This window comes from Leptonychotes weddellii, unplaced genomic scaffold, assembly GCF_054177405.1.
Source record: "Leptonychotes weddellii isolate Sample4059 unplaced genomic scaffold, ASM5417740v2 HiC_scaffold_9307, whole genome shotgun sequence".
Classification (NCBI taxonomy): domain Eukaryota; kingdom Metazoa; phylum Chordata; class Mammalia; order Carnivora; family Phocidae; genus Leptonychotes; species Leptonychotes weddellii.
Genome location: NW_028064808.1, coordinates 1 through 8,171, shown reverse-complemented (window position 1 = coordinate 8,171; position 8,171 = coordinate 1). Strand labels below are relative to the sequence as shown.

General features: G+C 56.4%; 1 long non-coding RNA gene across 1 annotated transcript; it reads right to left on the bottom strand.

Annotated features, from left to right (window-relative positions):
• Positions 1–5,813: 5,813 nt before the first annotated feature.
• LOC145720027 (uncharacterized) lies at positions 5,814–8,165 on the bottom strand. The gene is made up of 2 exons (XR_014142749.1): positions 7,456–8,165; positions 5,814–7,314 (listed from the first exon to the last, which is right to left on the bottom strand). It is a non-coding gene; the product is annotated as an uncharacterized LOC145720027 (long non-coding RNA).
• Between the last annotated feature and the right edge of the window lie 6 nt (positions 8,166–8,171).

The window sequence follows — 8,171 nt, the reverse complement described above, 5'->3', positions numbered from 1 at the left end:
AGTAGTCTTGAAGGGCACAGAAGAATGACAAAGCACAGCACATTCCAGAGCTATTGAGCTCACTCAAAAGTGAGAGAGAGTTGAAGCTGAACAAATATTTGGTCCATTTCCCCTCAGGCATGAGCCCAAGTGGAATGATGCGATATTTAGGTGTGTCCCAGCTATAGAAGACAAATACACCTACCTGACCCATCTGCATTTATAGGAGGCATCCTCCAGGGCAGGCAGCTTTGTGACCTCCAAAGCCCCGGTGGGAAGGCCTGGTGTCCCACTTGATGGAGAGGTGGGGGCCGAGGGCACTCGGTGGTGCACAGTCCTGTGGTGGAATGAGCCAGAGGATGAGGCTCATCAAGGAAATCACGGAGACAAACGTGGCGTGCACATTGATCTGGATGGGTTTGCTCCTGATTTTCCTGGGGAGACTGGCATGCCCTGCTCAGGCCATGAACACATGGTGACTACCGGATGCGCAAGCAAGGCAAGCAGAAACATGCTCCCGGCCCCTCCCGCTCCGGGCTGGCTTCCCCCAGGGGGCTTGCTGGGGCCTGACCTCCTGCCAGCGCTCCGCACCCACTCGCCTCTTAGCCACAGGACACCCAGGTGTTGTTGAGTCTCTGTCCAGACTTCAGATGAAAGCCCTGAATTTGCAAACTCACTTGAAACCCTCTGGGGTTTTTAGACCCCAGCTGGGGAGTCAGCTGTCTGGGCCAGTCATCCAAACCCCTGAGGTCAGAAGAAGAAATCTTCATCACTGTGAGTCACAGGCTGGATGCTGACACAGGCGGGAGCTCCGGGAGCCTCTGCCCAGGCCAGGGACCATGGGAGGGAGCCAGGTGGCTGTAGGGTGAGTCTGGCAGGCACATGGGCCTGGGTACGGCTCCTGTCGAAGACCCTTGACAGGAGGACACTCCGCCCTGCTTTTGGTCTCCCCCCTTGCAGGTGGGCTGGTGGCCCTGGACACCCGGGTCCGGACTCACTGCCTGGCCTCTGGGAGAATTATAGGTGGGAGTTCTGCTCTGCCCACCACTTAGAGTCTGTGAGTATCTGAGTGTAGGTGTAAGGATTTCGATAGGCATTGCCCAAACGATCCTTACAAACTCCCCAGGGCCCTCTTTTCTCTCTTCTAACGCAGGGCAGGAGGATCTCTTTCCCTTCCAGTCCAATGACGTGGGCTAAGACCCTGTTCTCGGGGCTGATTCATGACCTCCAGTAAAGGATTAGTTTAATCATAAGTAAAGTAGAAAGGCCAGCATCTTAGAATTTCTGAGAACCCTGAAAAATCTGTCCTTTTTTTTTTTTTTTTAAAGATTTTATTTATTTATTTGACAGAGAGACACAGCGAGAGAGGGAACACAAGCAGGGGGAGTGGGAGATGGAGAAGCAGGCTTCCCACGGAGCAGGGAGCCCGACACGGGGCTGGATCCTAGGATCCCAGGATCATGACCTGAGCTGAAGGCACATGCTTAAGGACTGAGCCATCCAGGCGCCCCTCTAAGTCCTTTTTTTATGGATAATGAAGCCAACAGCCAGATAGGTGAAATGACTTGCCCCAGGCCATGCTGGGGGAGCCTTGAGGGAAGGGGTCTTATGCACTGTGCCTGGCACACAGCCCATGTGAGATGGTGTGGCCGTTCTGAATTACTCACTTCCTTCCCGGCAAGAGCGGGGACCACCCTACAGCTGTCCTGGGCCATGCAGGTCATCCCTGCCCGAGTCACAGGGACTTCACCACGAGCCTCGCTCTGTGCGGACAGTGGGGGGCGTGAGCACAAGGGGCGCCATGTCCCTTCTGCGAAGAAGCAGTAAGAGGCCGCTGCCATTCCTGGTGGCTTCTGACAGGTTTCCCACTGCCCTAAAGACAGCATGTCCTTGAATGAATAAAAAATACACATAGAAAACACATTTCGATGCTGAAATTAACGGTATTCTATTTCAGAGCTGCTTTCTATTTGGCCTTCCATTCCAGTCTCTTGCTACAACATTTCTTGTAAAGGATTTTGCAAACATTGCAGAATGAGGTGCTTTCTCTTCTGTCTACCGGATAGCCGCCGATTTCGCTCCTGAGATTTAAAGTTTGCCATCTGAAAAGTGAGGATGAACCACAGCGTCTGTCTGTCAGCCCAGAGGGGCTCAGTGGCTGGGCTGGCACTCCCTCCGGGACTTAGGGTTGAAAACCATTCCTGGTTGTCACCAGCCTTAAAAAAGCAGCCTACGCTTTTTTTAGATTCCACAGATCAGTGAGATCATATAGCATTTGTCATCTCACTTAGCATAATGGTCTCCGGGTCTATCTACGTTGTTGCAAATACCAGGATTTCTTTCTTTCTCATAACTGAACAGTGTTTCATTGTATATATATGTACCTCATCTTTATCCATTCATCCGTGCATGGACCCTTGGGTTGTTTGCACATCCTAGCTATTGTGAATAATGCTGCAATGAACATGGGGGTGTGGGCTTCTTTTCGAGATCCTGTTTCCATTTTCCTTTAGGTAAACACCCATAGGGGGAATTGCTGGGTCATACGATAGATCAGTTTTGTGAGTAGAATGGTGGTTACTAGGGCCTGAGGGCTGGGGGCAAGAGGAAGATGTTGCGTAAGCGTACACACTTGCAACTAGTAGATACCCAAGTCCTGGAGACCTAGCCCACAGCACAGCGAATACAGTGAATATGGCAAACCACTGTTGCACGTGAAGGAAGGGACAAGAAGTTCTGCGTTTGGAGGGTCAAGCCCAACGTCTGGCATTTATGAAGGTCGTGGGCAGGAAGCCAGGAAGAAGCACAGAACACCAGCGGGGCGGGGGACAGGCCTGCGACGGTGGGGGGGGGGCCGGCGGGGGAGAGGCTGGCCTCCTTCGCTGGAGAAGAGCAGACTCGAGGAAGCCTCCCTCCTAGTCCTGGGAGGCACGGCCTTGTGACCACACAGACACTGTCATCTCGGCCGCCACATTGCAGATGAGTGACATGCAGAATATTCGGGGAGGGGGCAGGGAATGACCCAGGAAGGTACAGACACAGTTCTGGGATGCTGGGGAGGTTCCCTTCACCTCCTAGAGTGTCTCTGCAGAACTTTGTTGCTGGGGCTGCCGAGCTGGGAGCTGGAGGGTTTTTATCTCCAGGAGTGCTGGGAGGGTCAGGTACTGGATGGACGGACGGAGACAGACTGGGTGACTGCTGTGTGCCTGGCTTATCTGGCAGGGCCGCCTCCTCCCCGTAGCTGTGCTCAGCCTGGAATTCCTGGGGGCTGAGTTCGGTCCGAGTCGCATGGCTCCCGGGGCTTGGTGACGTCACCCCTTGGTGTGATTCTGCATCTGGGGGCCTCTGGAGAGGCGAGCCGGGTAAAGAAAAGGCTCTCTGTGGCTCGGTCATGGCCTCTGCAGGGAGCTGGAAAACAAGCAAGGAGAAAGGCCACCACAACCACTGGGACAGGGGAGGCCTGGTCTCCCCAAAGCAGACTGCATGGCATCATGGGAACCGCACAATCCGCCTTCCCTGGATCGTCACCCCGTACCTGGGATCCTGTCAACCCACTCTTTTCCCACTTTCCGCTGTCACCCCCCAGGGCCAGGGCAGTGCGGATCACACGGAGATTCCTCAGCAGTGGGGTCAACCAGACCCCTGGGTTCCAGAGCCCAGAGAGAAGCCCCATGAGCTGTGCTTCCCAGGGTCGGCTCCTCCTCGCTCAGCCCACGGGGCAGGCCCCAGAAAGGGAGACAGTGAGTGGGGGGCAGCTGGGGAGCCACTCATGCCTCGAATTCAGACATTTCCTACGAGGGGTCGGCGGGGGGAATCCTCCCTCTGCACGGATTCTGACTTCATCCCCACAGGACCTGGAAGTTTCGCACCTAGAACTTTCTTCCAGTTCCAAGTACTGAGAATCTATTGGGATCACACATTTTCAGGAGAAACTAACTCAGGTTGTTGGGGAAAATCCCACCTCCCATCACTCTTAAGGAAAGTGATTCTCCATGGGCTAGATTTTCCCAGGGCACTGGGGGGTGGGAGGGGGTAGAGCAGGGTTCCAGACACAGAGTAGATGATTCTAGTCACTGTCCGTGTCTCCTGTGTCTGCAGAGCCCCCAGGCTCCCGGGCCACCCACCGCAGAAGCAGGGGCGTGCACCCAGCCCACAGGGGCCTGAAGACAGTGGTGCTGACGAGAGGAGCCCCACGGCCTGCACGGATGGAGGGGGCGCTTCCAGGGGCCGGGCTGCACATGACGGGGAAGCCAGGACTCGCGCCACACTGGAGGGCCGCGTGGGGTTTCACACACCCGCGCCCGTCTCTGTGCTTGGCCTGCAGCGATGCTACATAAACATCAAGGGACATGCAGCCCGCACTGTTTTGAAGCTCACGTTGGCAACATGGAAATGAAGGTTCTGGTCAGGGACACAGACACACAGGGCAGGGCACCCGCCCCTTAAGGGCACGTGGCAGGCCAGGCTGGGGGACAGACCTGGAGCAGGACACACGCAGGGGAAAAAGGCTGACCAAGTGCTGGGGGCATAGGTGCCCAGATGGAAGGCTGCCCCTCTCCTGTCCTACCTCTTCCCTCGCTGATGGGAGCCAGGCTCCCCCTCTTCTGCCTGTCTCTGTCCCTGTGATACGTCGCTTTGCTGTTTCCCGATGGAACATGAAGTCCTCAAGGGTAGAACCACGTCTGCCCATTTTTGCCCCCTTCCCACAACCAGACACAGATGTCCAGTGAAGGGTTTCTGAGAACAGTACTGAAGGATTATTGGAAATCTGTTAGAAGGACGGAGGTTTGGGAGGGGCCCCCTTGCCTTGGTGGATCCACAACACCCTCATGTGTTGGGACGAGCTGCCTGAGTCCTGCAGAGTCCCGGCTTGGTCTCCTCTGGCCGTGACACCGGGAAGCACTGCGTCCATTTCCAGTCTCACCTTCCTGTCTGTGATTCGGGATTAGGATGCTGTCCCCCGCTGGTGGGGCCATGCGCTAGTGAAGGCGGGGTAGGCTTGCTGAGCCACATCAGCAGCTGGGGTTGTCTGAAGGCCCGGCAGGTTTGGAGAGTGAGTGGGACGTTTCATGGTGCCCCATGTGGGCTGTTTCAATCCAGGCCAAGGGGAGTGGTGTGATGGATGATGCCACACGGTGACATGCTGAGCTATGGTTCCCACCTGCTTGGTCAAACACTAGACTCGATGTTGCTATGAAGATATATTTTATATATGATTGACATTTACTGGTTAAATTAATAGACTTTGAATAAAGCTGATGATCCTCCATAATGTGGGTGGGCCTCACCCAATCAGTTGAAGGCCCTAAGAGCAAAGACTGAGGTGTCCCTGAGAAGGAGGCATTTGGCCTCAAGACTGCAACGCAGAAACCCTGCCCTCTTTCCAGCTTTCTGCCCTGCAGAATTTGGATTTGCCAGCCCCCATAACCCTGAGCCAGATCCCTAAAATAAAGCTCCCTTCTCTCTCCATGGGACACCTGTTCTTTCTGTTTCTGTAGCGAACCCTGTCTAATAAAGCAGGAATCACAGGGTCGGGGGTCGCCTTCGAGTTAGTTGTGGCCCAGGGAAGCTGTCCGCCCTCAGGTTCCAGTGGAAGCTGCAAAAACCTCAGTCCCCTGGCCGGGTGGCCCCAGCGTCCTACCCACCCCCACACTGGCCACCTCCATCCCCGGTCACCTGCTGTCTTCCCTGTAGCCTCCTTATTTAGGGGCACTTCATCCTCTGACCTGTTCCAGCCCCAACTCTGTCCGTGGGCCAGTTCCCCGCCTCCATGCCAGCCCCCGGATCTCAGGCACAAAACTCATGAGGAATCAGAGCAGGTCAGAAGCAAGCAGTACAATATAAAATTTATTATAAAACTTCAGCAAATATAAATATCCAGGTGCCCATTCGGAATGGAGCCACGTGGTAGGAAGGACAATGCAGAGCAGTACCAACACTGCGTGGGGTGTCGGGGGCCTGTGTGCAGCTTCATGCGGAAATGCTGGCCTTCTTTCTGAATGGGTCTTACAAAACAACCAAAATTCACGGAAAAAAAGTTCAAAAACAGCACAACACACGCAAAGGAAGCATGGGGTTCTGAAGGTCCCCACGTCCGCGGACGTCCGCCTGGGCAGGACAGCCAGCGGCTCATCAGGACGGCAGGGGTGTGGCGTAGCTGGTCGCTCTCTGATTCTGGTATAACCTGTGATTCTGTCATTTCAGGGAGAAGCATTAAGGAACAGGTTGGAGTAGAAACGCTCGTTTGTCCGTAACAGAGAAGGATAACACGTAGGCTATAAAAGTTCTCTCCCCCAGCGTGTGAGTCTGAAAGGGACCAAAGCACCATAGCAGGACTTCATGTTTCCTGTTTCCAGAGGCAAAGTCTCCAATCGGGACACGGAGTCCTTAGTCCAGTGTTCCCCCTGGCAGGGCAGGCGCCCCTTCGAGGGGCCCCCTGGCTCTTGTCCCAGCAGAGAGAAGTGGGGCTCCTGGGGTGGGAAGAGGGGGCCGTGGGGACACCTGCCGGGAGCTGTCCCATCCAGCTCCTTCCCCAGAGGGAGGCTGGTTAGTCCAGACCTGGGGCAGGGCCTCGAGGTGGGAGGGAGGCTGGTGTACGTAGCCGCAGATCTTTTGTACATGTTTCTAATGTCATGGCATTTCCTTCCTTCTCCAGAGCACCACATATTTAGCATTTAGCAAGTTCGGCTCCTGCTGTCTTTTGACTTGATTCAGCTGAAGTGCAAGTGATGAGCATGACTCGGGGTCTGCAGAGTGGGCCCTCCCGCCTGCCTCCATGCTTCACCTGAAATGTGTGCGCACGCGTGCCCAGGCATGCCTTCAGACCCACGGTTTGCACGCATGCACACACTCACACAGACACACGCACACACTCTCCCGACACAGCTCTTCTTCTTCTCCCAGCTTGCATCCTCCCGGCCGCGTTCCGATGCACAGCGCACAGCTGATGTGGGCTGAAGGCACAGCCCCTCTACTCTCCGCCCTGGGCGGGGCCCCCCGGGCCTCACAGGTTGGAGGTGGAGCACGTCTTGCAGCACCGACCCCCATAGAACTGCTGACTGCACATCCCGTGCTGGGGCACCAGAGAGCACCAGGGGAAGTGGTCTCTGCAGAAGCCATCTGAAAAGCACAGGCGCCGTGTTAGCCGGGGCCCCGGGGCTGCGGAGGGCGGCCCTTCGGGGGAGAGGCAGCCCTGTGCGAGGGGCTGTTTCCACAAGCCCTCCTTGGGACGTCCCTCAGGACGTGCTGTCCTCCCTTCTGTGCAGCACCTGCACACTTAGTGATGCCGGGAACGACGGTCCAGCCTCCGGCCACCGAACTTCAGTTGCACGTTCTCTGAAAGGGACAGAGGCCCTGACGCCAGGGCTCTCTAACCGCGGGCACCCCACTTCCTCGGGCCCACTAAGGAACTGCTCCAGACACATGACAGCCCACCCCGGGATGCCAAGGCCAGGCTGAGGGGCCCCAAATACTCACCTGTCTTCCCTGCGATGGGGCAGAAGTGGGTGTTGCAGGCCAGGGAGGCGGTGGGCTTCTGGTGCACGAAGCAGCCCAAGGCCGGCCGGCCCCCCGCCAGGCACTGCACGGCCCTGGTCTGCACGCCGCCCCCACAGCTGGCTGTGCACTGGGAAAAACACATGCCCAGCGGTCATCCGGGGCCCCCTCTTCTCCCCTCCACCCAGACTCCTCAGTGACTGTGGGGAAGCGGACCAGATTCCGGATTAATCCCAGGTGTGGACAGAGGGGGCAAGTACTGGAGGTCTAACATGCTTTTGAGCGGTCCGTGTCTGCTGAACACAAGGAAACTGGAGCATATCTGGGGTACCAGGATCGTTCCCCGGGTCGACCGGGCTCTGGGGCTGGAACCAGAAACAATGCCCTTCGTGGAAGGCCATCACTCAGGCACCTTTTCCGGGACTCTTGCCAGGGAAAACCTTGACAAGCCAACTTCCACAGAGGCACGATGAAACGAAGTCCCTTCTAGACCCCAAGTTCCCGGAGTCTGGATGCCTGCCTGGAGGTGGCCACACCAGCAGCCTGGGCTCGCTGGCACCCTCCCATTGGGCATGGCTCTGGAACACATAGGCCCTGGTACTCTAAGGCAATCTAGCACACTGGAACCAGGGCACAAATGAGCCACACGGCTAGGTCATCCTCCCCCATCTGCCAGGCTCACAGCCTACAGACTATGT